This window comes from Apteryx mantelli, chromosome Z (assembly GCF_036417845.1).
Source record: "Apteryx mantelli isolate bAptMan1 chromosome Z, bAptMan1.hap1, whole genome shotgun sequence".
Taxonomy (NCBI): Eukaryota; Metazoa; Chordata; class Aves; order Apterygiformes; family Apterygidae; genus Apteryx; species Apteryx mantelli.
Genome location: NC_090020.1, coordinates 61,408,173 through 61,428,211, shown reverse-complemented (window position 1 = coordinate 61,428,211; position 20,039 = coordinate 61,408,173). Strand labels below are relative to the sequence as shown.

The 20,039-nt window shown below is 39.0% G+C and overlaps 1 protein-coding gene across 8 annotated transcripts in view; it reads left to right on the top strand.

The window, feature by feature from the left end:
• LHFPL2 (LHFPL tetraspan subfamily member 2) overlaps positions 1-20,039 on the top strand; it is a 130,974-nt gene that overhangs the window by 76,974 nt on the left and 33,961 nt on the right. The window contains exon 4 of one of the 8 annotated variants that reach the window (XM_067315727.1): positions 16,736-16,880. The exons of the other annotated variants lie outside the window; for them this stretch is intronic. The gene's annotated coding sequence lies outside the window, so the exon portion shown is untranslated. The remainder of the gene's footprint in view (positions 1-16,735; positions 16,881-20,039) is intronic. 8 annotated transcript variants of the gene reach the window in all.

Sequence of the window (20,039 nt, the reverse complement as noted above, 5' to 3'; positions counted from 1 at the left end):
CGCCCTCACCACAATAATGAAATTGTAAAATGTAATTATGAGCACTGCTACTGCAGTTCCCAAATGTATGACTCAAGGAAAAAGCAAAATATGACTCATGATAAAATCACAGGAGCTGGAAATCATTTGAACTCCCTTAGTTTCATTTGATATCAGCTATAGTTGCACATTTCTTTACAGGATCATGCTCGTAGATTCACCTAACTGTTTTGCATAAGCATATTTTTGTGTTGTTATTCATGCTAATAGAAAGGAAAGTAATATCACTGGGAACTGTGCAATAGAAAATGGAACTTTACTTTCTATGCCAGGTGAAGAAATTATAAGCATTGATTTAAGTAATTATACATCATCCTTCACTAAGGCACAATATTAGTTTGACTTCAAATCTATCAAATAATGTGACACAGAACTTTACAGTTTAATTAGAAGCTAGTGTATTGTAAAATCTTATACATTTAAGAAGAGGACCACTTTCCAAAATATGTCTATAAAACTGGGCTTTCAGTATTCTTATGATTATTTCCATTCTTGTTCATGAGAAACAAGAGAGAGCTGGAATAACAGGCTCTTAGAGCAAGTGGAAAATGAGTCCGCTTTCCTCTTGAGTTTACTGTGTAGATTAATTCCATATTCTTAGCTGTTTGCGTGTGTTCTAATCCAGTTTCTTAACTGGCAAAGGATGCAATGATGCAGTGTCTGTTATAACACTCCAGCTATTTATAGCGTGCCTAAATCAACTAGAATTATATGAAGTTATATCTTTTGTCAGATTTTCCAACCAGGGTGGGCTAATCCACCCAGGTTTAGACATTTTTAATATGTTGGCGATGTTCAAATTTGGAATAATCAGCACAACTGTAAGAATTGTTACACGATCCACCTGGATCTAAGGCTTAAAGTGAGAAACAGCTGTGGTGTTTTCAAGAGCTATTCCAGTGATGTTGTTTGTGCACACGCAGTTATGTTTGAACAATAAATAAAAATACCTCTATCTTAAGTAATGTTGGTACAGTAGGCTGGGACTCTGTCCAGAGTCCATGGAAGGTAGGTGAAAAACTCCTGTTGGTTTTGATGAGCAGTGGCTACACCCTTGAATTGGGGGAGAATATGTTGTAACAAATCTCATCCTAAAAGACTCACAGAACTTCAGAGTTTGGCATGTTATTTGAAAAAGCATTCAAAAGGTTGTTACTAGATCATTACTAAGTAGTTTTATTTCTTTCACTTCCTTATATTTGAGGTAGTTTTTCACCTGTAGAGTCTATAAATCATAGGGTTAAAATAGGCCCAGAGAGAAATGTAACAAATATTAGCCTCAGATGTTTTAGAAATGCTTAGATAAGAAAAGAGTAGAGATGGAAAACAGTAGATAAAAGGCTGGACCTTTTGTCATTGCCCTAATTATTTTTGGAACAAAAACAGTGTTTTCCTCCTTTAGATGTAAGTGTATTTAGATGGAAGAATCTGGTGAACAGTGAGCTGCTCCAGTTCTCCTGCTTTTTAGTTTTCACATAGTTTGGGGTAGCTTACAACTTTACAACTTCATTTCTTAAAATTGTGTTTTGAGGGAGAAGAAAAAAGAGCTGGTTAGGTTCTTAAATTTTATTTCTAAAAGTCATAACAGTCTGTTTCTATGACATGTTCTAGAACTACTAATTCTGTCAAAGTAAAACTTTTATCATTTGATCTAAAGTTATGATAACAATAGATTTTTGCCATGGAAAATTTATTTAAACAGTGATAGAATGGAGCTGGTTTGTTTGCCTAAGTGTGGTAAAGTACATTTAGTAGTAAAGAACAAACAATTTTAATTAAATGGATGTATAAGTCTTTGCAAATTTTTTTTATTATTGTTCTGATCATCTTCTGATAAAGATCTAGACTGAATGTTTTCCAGTTACTAAAGCATTTTGCAGACTTGCATATAATGGCCTACAGTTGCCCAATAGGGGTTGATTGCAGCTATGATGATAATGTGCTGCCTTCATAATTTTAGCAAAATAAGATGCGCTGTCCCAGATTAATGTGAACATTTGAGAATTACAGATGACATTAGTACTACCTAGTCCTATTGTTATCTGTTGCAGGACAGAATTGCGTGCTTGTTCTTTTTAAAGGGTGATTTGAATTGTGCCCCTTCATACCAAGGGGGAGCTCAGCTCTTAGAACCGGCTAGTCCTCTGCAGCTAACTTGTCTTTTTTAATGTATAAAGGCCTAAGAGGGTAGTGTGGTTTTGCAGAAGAAAAAAGAGCAATTTAGGATTCTAAATCACGCAGACATTTTGGGAGTTGTGTGTGTGGCATATTGAGTACTACTACATAAAGAATAGATTTCAGCCTTTTCTTTGCTGAGTGGAAAGCCTTCCTGCAGAGGTATTCAGACAAAACCATTCAATGTTGTTTAACTTTGGGGTTTTTTTTCCATACTACCAATATCCTCTGGAGTTTGCAGGGTTGTTGAAACTGTAAATTATGTAGCTTCTGACAGTACAGTATTCCAATCTGTATTATTTCAGGGTTTTGTTTACCCCTGGTTACTGCCTTTGAAGTTCAGAGTTACTTTGTGCAGTTCTTTGCTGTTCTAAGTTGACAGTTCCATGTTACAAAAAATAATTAGTACCTTAACCTTAATTTACGTCTGAGGGGCAATATTAAATTCTTTCTCTATAAAGAGGGTACTTATTGTGACCTTAGTGAAACTAACCACTTTTATTCTGTGGTAGCCTAGGAATAGAGAGGGAATCTGTAAATTAAGAGTGGTTCTTCCTGGAAGTGGGCAATTAGTTCTTTGGTTTTTTTCCATCTCTGGATTAATAAGAAAACCATAGCTCTTGCCAGTCTATTGTCTTAGCTTACAAATCTTACCATTATTCCATCTCAGATTTTAAAGATGATTTTAGCTCGTAAAGGGCAGGAAAATACAGAGATGGCAGAGAGATGGGAGGCTGATGGATACACTCATATAACAACAGCTTAGAAGTTGGCCAATATCAAGGACATGATGCTTATTCAGAGAAATATATTGGGCTAGAACAATTTTGAAATTTCTTTCATCAGATTTCTTTCTTACATGCATGAGGTATTGTCCAAAATAGTTTGTAATTTTTTCGACTTGTCATTCACCAGCTTATGCTGCTGATATTGAGCCAATGAAGAATTTTCCAATAACCTTTTTCAATTTGAAATTTTTCAAAATCTGTATTTTTCATGGATGTATGCTACCAACTTTGACAAGATGGAATTTCTGGTGCAAACAACAGACATTCATTTGTTCTAAAACAGCCAACAGGGAAGTAGCTGGTCCCAATTTCAGTTGAAAGCCCTGATTTATGGCCTTGCTCACCTGTACTAGATCAAGATCTTGAAGCTTTTTCTGTCTTCGAGGTGATTATCCTTAACTTCTGTGATGCTGGCTCTTGGAAGATGAGTTGTCTTTCTGTTTGGTTAAAACTTTGAATGATTTCCATTTCCCCTATAGACTCTGGCTTTTAGTTTTGGTGGGTAGGGTTTTTTGTTTTGTTTTGTCTTGTCTTGTTTTTTACAAAGACAAATTACAAAGTCTTTTTGTGGAAAGGGAGAAGAGTTGTCTGACTGATTCTATTCCTGACAGATAAGTACATTGTATGCTAGTGCTAGAAATCCCTAGAAATGCTTCCATAGAATCTTTCTGCTGTGCTGGTTAGAAAACTGGGTCATCTGAGTGCTTCATTACTGTGGTTTGATTATATTACCTAATTGCGGCTAGATTTCCGGGGCTTTAGAAATGTTCATTCCATTAGGAAAAGCAGTAGCTCTTTGTTTAAAAAAGAAGAAAAGTTTCTGGCAGGAGGCAAGGAAGGTGATAAATACTGCCTGGATGGAACCTGTTTTATGTATGTATGTCTTCATAAAATTGTGACTAAAAAAAAATGCGTGTACGCATACTCGTACATAATTACATTAGCAGTCATGGTTGCAGGTTTCTCGCTGGAATCAATTCAAGTCCTTGAATGAAATACTGCAATCACTGAAACTGGGGTTCTCTGTGTACAATCTGTTTTGTTTGAATTTTAATAAGAATAGAGTATCTGCGTTCATTCTCCAAAAGAAATGAGAAAATATTTGATGCGTTTGATAATGTGAAAACCTGCCAAGTTCTTTTATAATAAAATATGATTTGAAAGTTTGGATGTGTGAATCATACATCTTAGTTTCTCTTCCCTTTGTCCAGAGGGGTTTTTTGGAAAGTAAAGTAGATGCAATTGCTTGAGGGCAGCATAGGATAGAATGGCCAGAAAAATGTCGGTCTGTGTTAGAATGAATTTTCATTAAATTCAAGTACATTGAGCTCTATATCTCATTTCGTGTTGTCAGACTTTATGGATAATGTCTTTGATGTGATGGGCATTAATGTCAGACTGTAAGCTCACTGTTTTGGCATACTAAGAGCATATGAACAGAATGCTTGACAGTAGGAAGAGACAAATGCAGCCTGGTGGCTTAAGCACTGCTGGTGAATATAAAGGAGTGTCTCTTTCACATAGAAGTGGTGGTATATGGTATGGGGTCTTCTGTGATGCTTTTGTTTTGGTATGCTGTAGTTGTTCATGTTTATGTTAAGGCAGAAAATCTATATTTTGCACAGTTCCTCTGTGGATATTGGAGCTGCTTGAGATGTTGGGAAAGAATTGTGCGATGTAATTAGGAAATAAGAATTTTTAGATTGTCTCACTCCTGTAAACTTTCCGGTTGTTCGTATTAATTTTGGAGGAGACATCTGGAGACCCTGGCTCCAAGAATGTTAAAACTCACCAGGCAACTATTAGTAAACGTACAGAGGGAAACATCTGCAGCAACCACCAGATCGCCTTCTGTGTCGCTCTTCAAGATCTAGGTTCTATGACAATTTCACTTACTAACTATCTATTACAACTTTGATATAGAAGAGAAGCAGATGTAAGATATGATCCTCTGAGTTATTAGGGGGTATTACAAAGCAATGGAGATGCAAGTGGCTTAGCAGCTGTTTCCAGTTAGCCATGACTTTTTGTGTAATTTGGTGGTGATGCTTTAATCCAGGGAGGGAAGAGTATGGGTTGCTCTTACACTAATAAAAATGTCATTATTTGGGCAGAAGAAAAATGACTATGCAGAGCATTATTCTGTGAATGTAGTTCCAAACACAGAATCATGATGATTTTTTTTTTTTAATGAAGTTGTTTTTGTAAGGTTAGGTCTCACAAATACATGAGCTATCTACATTATCTTTTCCATAATATTATGGAAATATCTTTTTGCTTCATTATTTCATCCACTTGCATGCTTTTCCATTCCATGCTCTCTCCCATCTCCAAATAAAGCGTAGGACATTTCCTCCATTTCTGTTGTTTTCCTCATGCTCTTCACTTTGTGTTAAAAACAGCATGTCCATTAGCTGAAATTTTTCCACAGTTATTACACCAGAGAACAAATTCAAAGTACTGTAAATTTTTTTCCTAATTTACTTTTTTTTTTGATTCTGTGAGATTAGAGAGGTTATATTCTCTATATATGTTAACGAAAGTGTGGAAGTATGCAGTAACTCTTGACTGAATTTGATACATTCTTTGAATATTCTTTTCAGTTTTATTTCAAATATGTTTCTCAGCACTAGCTGATCATTGCAGTCAAAGAATAACAGGTCATTTTTAGCTTTGTGAATGGTCTTTTTCAGACTGCAGACAGATTGGATGCAATGAATTTCAACTTGCCAGGACTCTTCAGAACAAGAAGAATTCTATGAAAAGGATTTTTTAAAGTAGCCCACTCTAATCTTTGGTCCCACAAAACACATATATACAGCTATAGACACAAAACCCAGGCATCTTTGTATCCTTATTATGGAATCAGGAGATTAAAAAAAGAAGTATAGACTTATAGGCTAACTGTTATGTGAAGGATGTTGGCATTACGAAAAAGAAAGCAGGGAAAAACTATTGTAGAGTGCTGCTCCTCCTGTTGCTGCCGGAGGTCTGTGTTGAGAAGAATGAGTCAAATTGTTGATCAAATATCCCAAATACACTGCATAGAACTTCGCTTTCACATAGGATCTTAGTCTCTTTAGGCATACTAACCTATTAACCCTGGACTTTCCACATTCAATGGCAGTTTAATCCAACCCAGAGCAATTCTTGCATTGTCATGTACCAAAAGCAAAGATCATTTGTTGCCAACAAGTGGTATCTGGCATGAATCTCTTCATTGCTTTCAAGGCTTTTTGTAAACTTGATTCTTCAGCCTCTGTTACATTGTGAAAGGCCTTGAGGGACTGACTTCTGTCTTTTGCTTGGGTAACCAAGCCAGGATTTGTTTTAAAAGACTTCTTAAGATGTGACCTAAGTAAGAGAATAGTCCATCATAATTGTGCTTTTTCCCATGTCAGCATTCTTCTTTCAGTCTCTGTTTCACTAAATCAGTGATAAAAGCTCTCACTAAATCTGTCCAGAAATATAATTTATGATTAGACATGAGAGGTGAAGGCTAACTCAGCAGTGTGTTTCACATATACAAGCATTCTGATTAAGAGCCTGAATGCAGCTTCCTGGGCAGAGGCAGTTTATGACATTCTAAAAGACTGGAGAAACTGAGACGACACAAAAAATCAAAGGCTGAAAATATTTTGTGCTCTGATTTGTAATTCTAATTGTTTTTTGGTTTCTGTTCTTCTTACAAGCAGAGTTAGCTGCAGCCTTTCTTTTAGATATGCTTTGAGTTAATTTGATGATCTTTTGTAATGCCTCTAAATAAAACTTCCTGAAAAGAAATGCTTGGTTTTAGACTGTTTGAACTCTTCTAGGAACAGAAGTGACTTTTTAATCTCAGAGGCATGATTCAATAAGGGGATCAAATTCAAGTCCAGCTAGATTTTCTCTTACAGCTGTAGAGTGTAAAAAATGGCTGTGATCTTCTCTATAAAGTATAGTAAGTGGGTTGAACAGGTTAAATCCTGCCTCTGCTGGAATCAATAGTAAACTCTTCTGTGTCTTCCAAGTGATTATTCGGAATTGTTAGATTAGGTCTGAAACCTTGCATCCAGTTGTCTTCAACAAATATATCCTTCCTGCAGTCTCCTAGGGAGCCCATCAGTTGCTTGGGTCCTTTAAGTTCACAAGGGATGCAAAGGAGAAAGAAGTTTAGAGAGCATTTGATGATTCTCCCAAGAGTTTGCCTCGGAAGAGCCAGGAGGGCAAGCTGGGGAGGCTCGATGGAGTTAACCTCTGAACCTGGCAGCTCCCCTCAGCCCTGCGCCTGCCTGCTCTTGGATGTACCTACGTCCTGTCCCCTTTGCTTTGCTTAGGTTGTGGTGCTTTATGGTTTGCAGTGCTTGGCAGACCAGTCATTGTCACTACTCATATAACAAAACATTCAATGTAACTTGTAGGTAAGCTGTCTTCTCTTGTGTTTTAAGAAATTTTTAAGTTTCTTACGAGGGGAAATCAGTGGACCGTCTTTTGCCGGTAGAGAAGGGTATGTTCAGGTTCCTGTGAAGCTTATGAATAGAGCTGGTTGTTTGGTGGTCCTGAGCAGTCTTTCTGGAAAAATATAGACTTTGGACTATGAGAAATGTTCTGCTAGATTTCTGTGTTCTTCCCTCTCTGTCCCCCAATTTCTGTGTTGGAATACATTGTTAGAGGATTAATTTATTAGTACTCTGATTTTGAATTGACATTCTAGGTTTCTGGCTTAGAATATAGTAGGGCTTCCAAACTATTCAGAATATATTTTAATGTAAGCAAAATCTTGTTATGATGACATGTGTGTGCTAGAGAGTAATTAGTGCTGAAAATAAATGGTAGTTAAATTGAATAGGTCATTAAATGAATTGGAACCATGTGACAAACACATCTGTAACATGTATTTTGGCCGAGCAGGCAATGAAATGCCTATTTCAGACTCCTAGACTGAAATAATTTTGCTCCTCCCTTTACCTCCCCATGTAACACCTTCACTAGACTTTTGTGTATTTCTCAATTAGCTCACAATAAAACAACATTTTTATGTTGAAAATAATTGGGAGACTGATTTCAGATATTTTACCAAGAGGTTAATGAGAAATAGCTTTGTTTCACATAGGTTTTTGTTTTCTATTTCACAGCAGAGTCCATAAATAAACTTGCACAATCTGTGATTTAATCAAGCTTAATCTTTCCCCCAGCACCCTCAGGAACTGTCAGTGATGCAAACATGTGAGAATTCTAATTGTGTATATATAGTGTTACCTACATCCTTTTATCTGTCTCTTGGAGAAATTCTTTCCTCTCTGTTATCTGAAAACCAAAACACTTCCATTAGCATCAGCTCTTCCTGAAGGGAAAAAGGAAAAGGTGATTTTTTTTAAAATGCAAAATTGCTAATGTTCTTATTATTTTGCTGTAAGTTGAGTCCCTTTGCTTTCTTTCTGTTGTGCACATATAGAAAAAAAAGTACATTGGTTTATTTAGTTTACACTTGCAACATTTATTAATTTTTTTTTAATTACGTTTTTACTGCTGTGGCAACTTTTAGATATGTCTATTCCCATTGATTCTTTAAACTGAGGGGATGTATTTTGCATTTAGAGTTAGTATATCCAAGTCATATGATTGAGAGTAAATGTATTTTAAATTATGTAGTAAGAAAAAGCACTTGGCACTTGACAGGCCAGACAGAGATGGAGATTCTGAACAAGTACATTTTACCTTCAGAGAGCCCAGAGAAGATCCTCTTGCTCTTGGGAAATTCCAGTGGATTAGTTTGTTTTTGATTTTTGTTTGTTTGCTCTCCAATAGAGGCCTCTCATTGATCCCACGATCCCATTTAGTGTCTGATGTTCTGATCTCAGAAGTACTCTGCCCCAGAAAGCATCTTGCAGTAAAATTGATGTCTTGCAAATAAGAACAACAGGGTGAAACAGAACAGATTGCTGAAACTGGATGACTAAACCAACTGGAAGCTTATTTTTTGAGAGCTTGCTTGGAGAGTCTGTATATGTTTCTTAAAACTTTTTTTTTTTTTTTTTGCATGTGTAGCTGCGTAGCTGCAATTTCCAACTGTTGAGCTCCCTTGAGAAAATGAGTTTAGAGAAAGAACTTGAAGCGTAGTCATGGTAGATGAGGTCATGAAGAGAGTTCAGGCCAAAAAGGCCCTGACTCCGGCATAAGAAGAAGAATGTGGTGCAAGAATCTTTCCTTCTTGCTGCAGCCCCTTCGGCTGTGCGGTAGTGCCCCCCCCCCCGCCCCCAGCGCACAAGTCTAGTCTGTTCACTGATGTGATGAATGGTGCTAGTCTATAGCCAGAGAATGTGCTGCTTTGGTGGCTCCTTTTATCACAGTCCTTACTTGATGGCAAGCCACCAGCTTCAGCATAATTTTGCAATTCCTTCCCCATCCCTCCAGGACCCTTCACACCACAAATCTGTGCTGTAGACACAGCCCTGGCCTGGAGGAGCCTAGAGGGGAATGAAGCTGCAGTAAGATTTGTAAATCTGTGAAATAAAGACTTAACTGGAGGGAACCATTAGGGAAAGTTGTGCAGGTCATTCTGTATGTTCTGAGGTGGTCAGTAGATCCACATTTATAATTAACATCCTTCCACTTTAATATTACATCCAAGGATCTCAAAGCAGTTTGCAAACAAATTGTCTTAACCCCCCTTTGCAATATCCAGACAGGAGTGAACATACTGCATGCAGCTAGTCTGCAGCTTGACTGATGTAAACATTTAGCAGGGCTCATCCAAGAGCAGGATTTGACGTCAGCAAGTATCTTTTGGCCAACTTCAGTGAGCTGGGACCAAGCCGACAGTGCAAATGTGCCCTCGCCGGATCTCCCTGAAATTTAGGAAGTTCTCACCCAGCCATGGGTTTCTCAGCCACCCAGACCCGGGTGGTTTGTGTCTTTGGGCTCATGGGCCTACGAGGTTGTGGTACGCCGATACGGGGGCCACCAGCACCGGTCACAGCTGCCCTCCTGCTCTGTGTTGTAGCTGAACGAATATTAGGCTATTTCTTCCAGCACTGGAGGTGCTATTCCTCTGACCCTCTGAGTGCCTTTATTTTCCAGTGCAAGTGTTACAAGTAGATGCTGGATCACTGGCCCTTTTTTGAGCTGGTATAAAAGTGTATTTTTGTGAGAATTTCCAGGGTTGAGGGGTGGGGTTGGTAAGCTAGTGTTTAGGGGGAAAAATTGGTATAAAAGACTCTTCAAAACTTTGTCAGGAATGCAATGTCTGAATACAAATTGAGTTGTAACATGGATATAGGAGGATTTTTTTTTTTTTTTTAATAACAGAAGGATTTTTTTTCAATTTTAATCTCTCAGTGGGTGGGGTGTCCGCTGGGTACAATTTGGCCACTGTGACTTCACTACAGAAAAATAAGAGAGACTAAATAAAACTATATTGTTTTTAAACAGCATAGATATGAGATAAACAATAAAGCTGAGTTCTTTGTAGGGAATATACTGCACACTAGCCCGAGTCATTGTAACATTGCTGAAGTGAAATAATTTCACTGGGTGACTCTGGAGTTGTGACAACGAACAAAGAAATATTGATAGTCTTGTCAGATTTTCTGGTAAAAGCTTCTGTTCCTAGGGGCCATAATCTGTGGGGAGGTTTAAGTGATTTCTGTTAAATGTTGCTTGTCTATAAACAGAGATAATAGCTTTGCTTTAGGTAAGCCAAAAGCGTTTTCTCTTCTGAGGCTTTGATATGTCATGCCATAATTTTTGTAATAAATATCCTTCAACTTGTGATGCTGAAGGCCATTATCCGAAATGAAGGGGGAGGTCTTGCTCCCCCCAGTCCCTGCTGTGTGGTCCTGCCCCTTCCTCCTGCCAGCTGGGCTGCTTCTCTCCTCTGGGAGCCTGTTCAACTCGATCACTTAGAAAGATGCGTGTGGTGGTTTTGTGGGGATTTTTTCCTCCTCCTCTCTCTGAGTTAATTTTTTGCTGGGTTAGTGAGTTGAATCACCCCGTGGAGGGATCTGATGACCACCAGAACCATCAAGGAAACTGGAGAGAACATTTAGCCAGGAATGGAGAGAAGGGGGTCAGCAGTGGCCTGCAGGGCTTCTCCGCTAGACTGGCTCAGTATAGCATCTGATTTCATTCTTTGCTTCACAATTGCACTTGTGAATATTTTTAAGTAATGTTGCAGATGCAGAAAGGGAACTTTGAAACTCTGTATGACAGCATCCTTAAAATGTAAGGAAAGGTCAGATTTGAGGTTGCTTGGGCAAAATAAATTCCATGTCCTCTTAGGTGTTTTTCACCTTTTATCATTAACACCTTGTTGTTGTTCTTTTAGTTTGCTCTTATGTCCTCTGGACAGTCCCCATCTGTCCCTTGATCTAGCATTTCTTCCCAGTGAGTACAGTTCCCCATCTTTTCCCACCTCAACTAATTTGTTAGGTGCCAGTTCTGCTATCCCTCTGTTTCCTTCCACCCACCCAATCTCCAAACAGATTTTTTTGGGCCGTTTTTTTTTTTTAAAGGATCTTTGACTATTTCCTTCCAAAACAGTCCCCCAGTCTAGCCCTTCTCTGCATTAGCCTAGGCACTAGCAACAGCGTTGCAGAGTGGTGAGAACATACACAGGGGACAACACTCTGTCTACAGCTCTGGTTGCATCTCTGTTACATCCTGGTGCACAGCTGATCAAAATTACCTGTTTTTCTGTGGGGGTGGTGACTCTGTGTTCTGGTGAGTATTCGGCCATGAGGGGATGGTGTGCAAAGTGAGGATTCAGTCTTTGAAGGTTTGAGTTGCTGAACTCCACCCTCTGAAAGGCTTAGAACTGCTGAAGCAGGATAGATGTGTGCCCTTCCATGTTATTTGTCTGCTGATCTAACAGAAAGTGTCATCTCTTACTACAGATCTTGCTTCCTTTCAAACTAATGCACATTTGAAATTTGACAGGAATGACTTCTCCCAAGCACCATCTCTGACCTCCTTGAAGAAAAGGTCACCAGAATGTTTTAATGCTGCAAAATGTAGTCTCATTCTCTGAAACATCTGAAATGTTGGCTGAAACTTGTGCAAGAAAATTCAGCCTTAGGCAAGCATCTGGCATGGAAAGTTTCAGCCCAAACTGCTGTTTTGGTAAAGTTGTAAGCAATGAAAACATATTTTAAGAGTGGAAAATGTTGAACAATCTCTATGCTAGACAGAACTTACATTTTGATAGATAAAGGGAATTTGTGCTGCAGTTTAAGGCTGAACTGCAACTTTCATCCCCCTTCCCTATAAGGGGGAGCCCTTCCCCCTGCTTGAAATTTTTCAGCAAAGAACTGTGTCAGTTAATTTTTTTTTTTAACACTTTAGTTATTTTCTGCAGCCTTAATTATTAGAGAGTGAGAAGTGAAGACGTTCTATGTTAATGTAACTAAAACTTCAAGGAAAACATCCGTGAGCTGTGATGGTGTACAAAGCCCTTGTTTCTGATTCCCACTCTGCACTGCGAGTGCCTCGGGAAGCCAAGCCGCAGATTGCGTTATGAAGTTCAGCTTTATCATCCGCTCTGGAGCACTCTGAGCGGTGCATCACCTGGGCTGGCAGTGCAGTGCAGTGCCGTGCCCTGGAGCACCTTGCAGCTGAACCTCAGCGGAGGTGCGCTACAAACGCACTGACTGCCAGTTTGGTTTGGTTGGTGTGTCATCCTGTAGTTTGTAGGCTGGCTGTGTGAAGGGTGTGAATCTAGAGTTTGACTGATTGCACTGTGAAAGAAAACTCTTTTCAAATCACCCTGAAATTCTTGCTGCACTTCTGTCTAGGAATGTGGGCTTAATCCAGCTACAGCTGATTTTGTAGCTCTTGCTGAAATTTGAAACTGGGAGGAAGGTAGAGAAAATCAATATATTGATTTTGAATTTACTCTTTACATTAACCCTCCCCCCCTCCCCATTTTTTCCCCAATTCTGTTTGCATATGGCTGCTTTAGTTTTGAGAGGACTCTAACTAGCTAGTGCCTCATATTTAAGGACAAAATTGTTTGTTGGGTAAAATACCTTTCTGTTAGGCCATTGGTTTATGCATTGTTTCTAGGAATGCACTAGATTCTAGGAATCTAGTGTATTAGTTACCTCAGTTAATACCCTATTATAGATCTACTCTTTCATATGAATTGAGGCTCCTTAGATCTTCTTTCATGGGTCACTTTTTTTATGTATTTGGACATTCTTGTTGCTGACCTCTGACCTCTCGAGTTTGTCTACATCTTTTTCTAAAGTGTAGAGCAAAACACTGGAAGTGAGTGGAATCATTGCCTTCTGTGTCCTGTATTAATAAATCCTTGAATTAAAAGTTTTTAGTTTAGTTTTATTTTTTTTCCACATCTTGTCAGGCTTTTGACTCCTACTCAGTTATGACCCATTTTACACTTGAATCCTTTTCTGTAGTACTGCTAGCTGTTCTTCACTCTGTACTTAAATATTTGATTTTTTTTTCTTGCAGGTTGCCCTTGCCTTTATTGAATGTTGTCTTTTTGATTTCATGCTATTTTATGTTGTTCTTTCAACAAATAACTGAATAATGTGCTGTGTTACCACCATTTCTGGATTCTTCAAGTACTTTTTTAAAATAAAAACAAAAACTCATTTATCCTCTCCTGACTGGGAATGGGAGAATGCGACAATTTTGAGGTAGGGGTTGTTTTGTTCTCTTGCCCTTTTTTCTTCACCCAGACACATTCCAGATCTGTTTGTCTTCAATTTCCTGAATATCTGAGCAAATGCATACATTCTTGATATACAGCAAAGGATGTCTCCTCCTCATATACCATTCCTGGCTGAGAAAGTAGGGAAGCTATTCCAAATTGCATCAGTATTCTGTTACTGCTCTTCTCTTTTTTCTAATTCAGTCTTACTGGTGGCAGTTAAGTCCTAGTTCTTGATATGTGTCAAGACTTCAAGTTCATTGTGTTTATGATGTGTAATTCCTATAAGCATGTCTAATTACTGCCTTCTCTTTCTGTAAGGAGACCTCTTTTGTTCCTCCGCTTAAGAACATGTCTCCCGTACAGTGAGAGCTCATGAGGGTTACCTTTTATTTAATCAGTTTTGGCCAAAACATGCTTTTTATTGTCTTTGCAGGTATGTCTGTTTCTCTTGGGAATGGGGTCTCTGAAATCTCCTAATTGTTGGTACTTTCTCATTAAGGAAACAACTGTCTCATCTCAAAATATCTTAGTACAACGCAAGAGGTAGTCCTCTAGTGTTATATATGCGCAATGTTAATATAGTGTAAACATCTGCTTAAACTGTGAAACGAAAAACAAGCGTTCCTGTTTTTTAGAGAGGAGTGGTGCTCAGTCTTTTGTGCTGTTCCGGACATTAAAATCAGGATGTGACTGGCACATAGTGAAACATTCACCCGAACTAAATTTCTCCATTACCTGTTTTCTTTAAGAAGCTGTGTTCCAGTGACTTCATGTTATGTGTTTATTCTTCTGCACTTTTAAAAGGTCACTCATCATTTCAAGGGCTTTCTCAATGGTTACTAATCAGAGCCTAGCTTCCTGAATACCAGACCATCTGAGTGAAAACATAGTAACTGAGTCAGTTTGTTGTTTTGTTTCTAAGATTACATTTGTAGATGCATGTTAATTCTCAAAAGAAGCTTGTATTCCTGTGATCAAATAACAAGGCAAGCCTCCTGGAAATGATGAGTTCATAAAATGCTGGCTATGAAGTTAAATTTTTTTTCAAGTTATGCTGAGCATTTCTAAATGTATTCTATGAAATCTTTCTGCTCAGGAAAAATCTGTGCAAATTTATTTACAGTTTTAAAAGTTTTGCTTTTAGTTGAGAAGTCTGATATCTGCAGCCTTTATATTGTGTATTAATTTCTTCTGGGTAACAAAATCAAACAATGTTGCTAACAAAAGGGAATTGTCTTAATATTGTAGTGGGTACATGGAAACATTTTATCAGTTGAAAGATCATCATCATAGTTGGTATTAGTTTTGTGCTTTAAGCTACAATTATATTTCCCTGGGAGCTAAATAATGTTATTCAATACAAGTTACTGCAGCATATATCTGGCAAACCTTTCTAAAATAAAGCCAAACAAACAAAAAATGCCAGTGAGTATTGCTTGGATTTTGCTGCTGAAATCAGATGGGGTTTAATTTTTTGCTTTCGTGCCTGAAAAAAAAGAGGATCTGTGTGGGGGGGTCCTTCTCTATTTTCTCTCTGTTTGTTTTTTACAGTGTATTTATTAGACAGCATGTGCAACACGATCAGCATTGGAATAACTTTTGCCTCCTTGACATACTATGTTGGAGCATAACTTTGAATTAAATTAGATGACTGTGTAGTATTACTGTCTAACATAAAAATTTGCTCTACACTAATGCTTTGCTCTCCTGAGCAAAATATAGGCAATAGTTTTTAAAAGGTATGTTCTTTATATGCTAACTTACACAAGGAACTAAGTATGTTTTTAAAGTCAGCACAGGTGCTTTTAAGAAGTGGTGCAGTAGGTGAAGTATTATAATGTCCCCTGTTGTCCTGGTATCAATGCAAATATGACTTCTGTCTACAGAGGGAGAGGAGGGGGCAAAGGCGAGGAAAGGTTTTCTTTGTTAATTGTTCCCATGCCTTGTCTTGCAAAGACATCACTTGTTCTTGAGGGATTAACTACCACTTTAGTGCAGTACAGCAGTGCAGTACCAACAAATCTGAAGTAATGCTTGACCTTTTCCTTTGCTGTCTCAGAAAGCAGAAGAGAAATGTAGAAGTCATCCTTGTTTTTCTCAGTATTGTGCTACTAAACAGTTATTTTTGAACTGTTTCAAAATCAAGTTTAGGATCATTTTCAGCTTCTAAGCAATATTTATATTTGCTCACGTAATGATCATAAGGACATGACTGCAGTATTAGGTAAAACTCCTATGAATCATAACAACTGTACTGAACGCCTGAATGCTTCTTCCCTCAGTTATGAGTGTTTAAATGGTAGTCTGCCCTCTGGAAACGGGATTGTTTGGGGTTTGATAATGGCATGTAGCAAGTTAAGTCTAACACAAGTTGTATTTAGCAGTGGTCTTCGGTGCACTTGTATTTTCTGAAGACAAAATACAGTTTAAAATGCATGGAGGGATAACTAGAAATAATAAATAAAGAAAAGAAATATTAGTTTAAGCTCTGGATTTTAGCCTGTCATTCTGAGGGAACACGCTATGGGAAGATCAGACTTGTTTCCATAATCTCATGTTCTTCATAGGTTGAAGAGGTTTTTTTGTAGGAATTTTTTTCACCTTGAATTTCTCTGCAAAAGTTCATAGGTGTCCTATTTCTTGGTCTTAGCTGGGGCTGGACTGATTTTTTTTTTTCCCCCCCAGCCTTACATTCTTCCATGTTCAAAGGTTAGTGCTATGTTTGATAAGTTCCAGTCCTCTATACTATTGTTTTTTTAAACAAATCCCTCAAGAGTTTTCAAAGTTCAAGCCATTGCTGACCATTCTTTTGAATACGTTTCAGTCATCTGCTGTTTGTCTACAGCTTCCTGTAAAATCCAGTGTCACTCTCCTGGATCATCATTTAACATTTGTGTCGTGGAACTTCTACTTTTTTCATATTTTGTACTGATTAGTGGCATAAAGCACTTAGGTATGGTGGGGGTTTTTTGTAACTTTTCATGCCTTTTTGACTCTTCTCTGTCCTCAGCAACTGCTCATTTATTCTGCCACTTACGTGCGAGTTTCTCCCTGCAAACCTTATGTCTTATATTCTTAGGTTATTATTAAGACTTAACCCCCCAGTCCACCACATCTCTGCTTTAATGGTCAAATCCTTGTGGCTTGAGGATGACTGGCCTCTGTATGCTGAGGGACAAGATCAGCGTGTCGGACAGCAGGCTCGTTTCAACTCTTGGAAAACGGTGAGAAACTCTGGGCAATGCCGAAACTGCTAACGCGCCTACGGGGGACGGACTGAGGAACAGGCAGGGACACGGGCGCCATGCAGTTGTCTGTAGCCCAGAAAGAGCCCTTTAGGGCCAGAGCGGAGCCCTCCAGAGCTATGGGAGTGTCTGTCTCCGTTCGCGCTTTGGGAAGCCTTCTCCTGGGCGCAGTCCAGCACCACCGCACGTGCTGCCAGCCCAGCTGCTTCCCTGCGCCAAAGCTGACAAGGAGCTGGTGCGGGGACACCTGATCTCGTCAGAGCTGCCGCAGGTCAGGCAGAGCTTATTTTTCCTCTGGGTAGTCACGGAGGGGTGGTGGTGCGGCGCTGCCCTGCTGTGGTGCCCTCGGAGAGCGGCACAGGCTCTCTGCGCTGGTGCTCAGCAGCCAGGCCCTTGGAGCCCGCCCGAATGAGCCAGTCGTCACAGGTGCAGCTGAATGGGCTTCACTTTGGCCTTCCTCTTCGCCTTACCACACTCTTGTTTTCTTTGCATATAGTAGTAGTGCTTTGACCTTCTCTCGTGTCTCCAGCTTTCCTGCACAGGTTATCGTAGCAGTTTGTGTTTGCCTTCCAGGAGTGAGCTTTGTTCCACTGCTCTCTTCCTCTCACCAGCTGATTCCTATTTCTTTTTTATATTCTTTTTTTAACCATATTTGCATAAAGACTTGGATGTTTTACTGTTACTTTCCTTCCTCACCACGCTTGCAACTGCTCCAGATTTATTTTTAGCATTTCACCTTATCTCTTCCTTGCATTCGCTTGTGGTTTAAGTACTTTCTGCTTATTGTTTCTTTTTATGGCTTCCTGTAAAAAAACCCAAAAAACTTAAACATAAATATTGGTTTGAAAACAAGGGAGAGGATTGTTTTTACTAGGTGTAAGTGTGACCACCATGTTACTTTTACATTTCAGACACACATGCCTAATCTAACCTAACCTGTCATGTTTTTTGCTTTTTCTACAAACAAACCAACCAGCTTCCCAAGTACCTTTTCATATAGTCTTACGGTAACTGCTCATAAAGAAAACAAAATCTGGTACACAAAAGGTTTTCCACATATGAGGAAAGGAGTTAAATGTATTATTGTTCTTCTTGCAACATATTTCATTCCATTTTCAACTGCTATTAAACCTTCACACACACAGTGTCTGTGGAATAACAAGCAAAAGGAGGGCTACATGTGTGCTGTAAGCAGTATCTGGCTCCAGCACATGGATGTCAAGAGAAACATTGCTGCAACACTCTGCAGCTCCTTATTCTAAACTGCAGTTAGAAGTCAAAATTTGGGGAGTGTCCTAGATCAATAGAATCTTCCCAAACTCTACAAAATGCTTTACAGTTTTTCTGATAATTTTATGTTAACCTACCTGGAGTTAATACTGATATATATAGTTCCTTCTGCCAGTTATATGGCCTTCCCTGTATAGGGCAGCAGATTTTAGTTCCAGTGAAAAAAGGATAAACCCCTACAGTAAACAGATGTGGGTGTTCTTGTGGTCGGTGATACACACTGTGAACACCGGGGAGCACAATTGCAATTCATCTCCTTCTGCAGTCTGTGGAGATGTCTTTCAGTCCAAAGGAGGCAAGCATGCGAATTTTGGTGAAAGACAAGCTGTCTTCTCTGGTGCTCTCTGAGAGCTCCAGAGCTGCTCAGGCAGCGTTTTGAAGTATTGCTATGAAAAGACTCAATACCAAAGCAGGCACCACTAGCAGTAGAGATGCCAGCAATGAAGCCAGTGACAATAGCTTTGCTATCAAAGCCTGGTCATCAGAGCGTTGCTCCAAATACACAGGCAAGGAATTGAGGTGGATCTCAGCCCCGCAAGGGCAGAGTACTTCAGTGCTTCCTGGGAGGACCAATAAGGGGTGTGGGGCATGAAGAGCAGCTGAAAGAAGATGGCCTGCTGCAGAGGGACCCCTGCAGTGCTGATGACAGCTCTGACCTAGCTGCCTGCTTGCACCAGGCCAGGGGTCTGGGCGCATCACCAGGAGTATCTACTTTACGAGTCTCATCTCTGTCATCCAGCAAAGGCCTCTTTCTAGGAGAGCTGCAAAATAATTTTGCAACAGTCATCTCAAGTCACTTGATATTTTCACAGCTTCAGTTCAGATGAGATCATTATCCAAAGGAGTGAGTCAGTCCAGTTAGATCTTGTAGCATATTCTGGCAGTGCTGCAAAACAGACCAGGCTCCTCAGACAAGCTTTGAGAGCTTCTGCTCTTACTCCTGGGTCATATTGACAGCCTAGAGGATACACAGGCAAAAGAGATTCCAAGAGCAAAGACCCAAAAGGGTTGGTTCAACTTGTTTGGTTTTTTTTTCTTTTTAATTTTCCAGTGAAAAGGCACTTGTATTTTACTTATCCCTTTGGGGGGGGTTTTGTTTTGTTTTGTTTTTTACTTCAAAAGTTCTATCTTGCCCCAAAGCAGAAAGTGAAATGATTGCAAAACTAGCTCTAAACAAAATATAGTCAACCAGGGTATTTTTAGAATCTATTCTGTGTAAAACACAAAACTTATCTGTCAACTTTTATTGTAGACAATGAATTAAAGTTCTTTTAAAAAAAACCACACACACACACACACACGCGCGCACACACAGACGCGCACACACAGACGCACACATATAAAAATAACCCCTTACCTTTTATTTACCTAAGATAACATTCACTGAACACAGATTAATACATTTTCTCTACACTTCTATGGAGAATTGAATATCTTTTGATATGAATGAGAAAGAGGAGCCTGCTGTGCTGTTTTGGCCCAAGAGTTTCAAACTTGTTGCTTTTCTGGTGTATTGCAAAAGCTATTTATCCCACAGTGCTTGGAGCCTGGGAGGGTAGTTGACAGCATAGTCTTGATGTGCATGAAAGCTGCTTTGTTTCCATTTTGATTTATTGAGTGGTTGGTAGAATTTGAAACCCTTTTTGAAACCCTTTTTTTTTTTCCCCCCCCCCCCCTTAGTGCTTTGAGGTGATGATCATCGTGTTGAAGTTCAACTGTTAGGAAGCTTAGATCTTTTATATAACTACTTTTAGTATTAATCTCTACATAAAGTAAGATCTTCAGTGTTTCCTGTTTTTTTTCCTCTGTTTTAATGAAAAATAAATAAATCTCCTGATTCAACTTTTA